This window comes from Phocoena sinus, chromosome 3, assembly GCF_008692025.1.
Source record: "Phocoena sinus isolate mPhoSin1 chromosome 3, mPhoSin1.pri, whole genome shotgun sequence".
Taxonomy (NCBI): domain Eukaryota; kingdom Metazoa; phylum Chordata; class Mammalia; order Artiodactyla; family Phocoenidae; genus Phocoena; species Phocoena sinus.
Window position 1 is genome coordinate 140,376,514 of NC_045765.1, and position 3,019 is coordinate 140,379,532.

Below are 3,019 nucleotides of genomic sequence, written 5' to 3' on the forward strand. Positions count from 1 at the left end.
CCCAAACCTGTTTTTTCCAGTTCCATTTTTTTGGGGTGTCACAAAAGCAGTTATTTTAAAATCTCATCCCTTCCCTGTCTTACACCTTGGTTTTAATTCTCTGCTGGGATATTTTAGTTCATTTGTTGGGGAACCAGAGGTCCTGTCCACCACCAAAACTAAGTTTTTAGGTTTTGCTTTGTTTTCACAGTTATGAGAAGGGACTCCTGTTATATTGATGTCTAGCATACAGATACTGTCTGTTGTGTTACGTATTTTTAAAAAAGTTTTTTTGACTAACTGTATGGGGAGTTGTCAGTAAAACCTTTGTCAAAGGATGGACTAATAAAACATACAGGGCGATGATAGTGGGATGAGGTGATCCCATAGCCAAAGTTGGAGGTGACCTGCAAGGTCTTAGGACCATGAGGAATGAGGAAGGGATCTATTTGGGTCTGTAAAGCTTAGAGTTGAATCAGAAAGAGAGGAAACTGCAGATGCTCCTTGGGAGCAATTTCTCTAGGCAAAAAGTAGACCTTGAATAGCCAGGTGCTGACTTTAGCACTGCCTACTGACTAAGAGAATAAGTGGTATTTTCTTGGGTACCAGTGGGTGCCAGAACATTCCCTGAGGACTCACACCAAAAGAAGTGTAAGCCACACACTTCTTTCACCAGCATCCACTCACTGTTTTAGGGAAAGATGTGTAAATTATTGGATTTAATTAAGTATTAAATTAGCTCAGATATTTTGTCTCTTTTTTTGCTAGCCAAGATATGGGGCTCAAGAGAAAGGCATTGTCTAAAGAGAAATTAAGAAATTAAATTTTCTATTTATATCTAAATGGTAGCGTGACTTAAAATTTGTGACTTCGTTACATGCCCATAAGAAAAAAAATATTTTAGAAAACATACTTTAGTTTCAGGAGAAATATTTACAAGAGTATGTGCAGAGAAGTTCCATAAGCTAGGTCCCCATGCTACAGGTGAACTTTCAATAAGTACTTTTTCTTCTCAGAGCCTTCTACTCACTGTTTTCCCCCTCACTGGTGTATGCTCTTGTCTTTTTGATGTTTATTATTAGATTTTGCTTCTTCAGTGAGGATATCAGAGAGCCTAAGTCATTTCTGGAAACCAGCATTTTATCCTCGTCCTCTTGCTTTCCATCCTACTGGTCCTTGCCAGAAGTCCCTGGTTGCCTGGTGTAAGAAAGCATCATAATTATCTCATTAATATTTGGTCCTGGCCTTCTTGCTAATCAGATTATTATTGCTGAGAATTCAAAGGAAGAGAGCGGAAATCTACTGAAAAGGAATAAATTGGTCCTCAAATTATAGTTCCAGGAAACCGCTCAGGGACAAAAGCTAGTGAAATAAGAGATCATGCAGAACGTAGATTTATGAGGAGAGTGTAGCTCCGTGAATTTAACTAGCCTAGATTCTAGGATTCTGGAAGGCAGAGACCATGTCCTCAGTACTGCCTTCTGCACCTTGTCTGTAGCAGGTTCTCACATTTGTTGACTGTATAAAGATAAGCAAGTTCCAATATGAACTGCTTCCCCGCCCCGCCTCCCCCCCCCCCATTTTCTGTCCTCTCTGAATTCACTTACTGCTTCCCAGAATGTGTTTCCTATGTGGAAAGTGATATGCACTGGATAAGCCCAAATGGGCTGTTGTAACACTGGAGATAAATTTCTACTTTGCCATCTATCATTCAGAGGATGATGATGATGGTTTTAAAGCCATTGGCCACAATATAATTGGCAAGCTTGCTGACTGCTCAAGTATGGTATTTGGCACTCATAATTATTGTTTTCATTTCCCTACCCACCATTCCTGTTCTGGGTTCCATGTGCGACTATAATGGGTAAAACTGGTTCCAGTAGTAAGACTACCTCTGACTGAGGTACGTGAGAACCCAGAGAAATAATATTTGCAACTTCCAAATCAAAGCCAGTATTTCTGGTCACTATGACTTCAAAATATATTCTAGAGCGACTGTGACTCTTACAATAACTCTATAAAATACAAGCCAGCTCAAAAAGGAGAGTCTTTCCCACTGGGTATAATGTCATTAGACTGATGACGCTGTGTAGATGTTCCTGTCAGTGGTAAATTCTCTAAATTAGTACAGTGAATAGTGACAGAGCACGATCTTTGTGTCTTATCCCACACAGACTATATTTGTTGATGTGGTTTCTTTAATGAAACTGGAAGTTTTCATGAATGGAGGCAAACCTGTCATCTCATTGCTTACATTCTTTCTGGAATTTGCATATACAAAGATACAAATTCCGGAAATAGCTAGTCAAGAGAACAGTCCACAGTCCATAGAAGTCCTGCATAGCAACCGTAAATTTTGAACCAGAGGTGGATCAGAATAATATATAGCCATAGTTCTCTGAATCATTCACGGGGGATAGATGGCTGGGCTCACTTTGGAACTCTGATTCAGCACTTTCAATCTGGTAAGATAATTGGAACCACTCTGGTTTTGCTCTTGTCATATCCACATATGTAAAATTATAAGAGCTTTTATTTGTAGAAAAGGCCATAACATAACCCAAGTGCCATTTTAAAATCTAGCTAAAAGTGTTTTCTGATTCTGAGACTTGATTATTTTGTTTACCACCTGGAAGCAAGCACTGTGAGGAGTCATTGTGTGTGTGTGTGTGTGTGTGTGTGTGTGTGTTTGTGTGTGGTGTGTGTGTGTGTGTTTGTGTGTGTGTGGTGTGTGTGTGTGTGTGTTCCTGATTGCCAGATCATCCCCTTTATGCTGTGGTTACAACAGGGCACAGTCACTTGGTAGAGTAGCAGCCCTTGAAGATGAATTTCTCATAAAATCTTTTTGAACAGTCATTTATTTTCCTGAAGGAAAAGTAGACAATACCATAAACAAAGTGTGCAATTTCTAGTTTTCCATTTACTCTGGAAATGTCAGAGGTAATAGAGAGTAGTTAGGAGTGAAAATCCACTCAATCTAATTGAATTAGATATGAAACATGTCAGCAGGCTGCTGTTTTTTCAATCATTAAAAAATGAC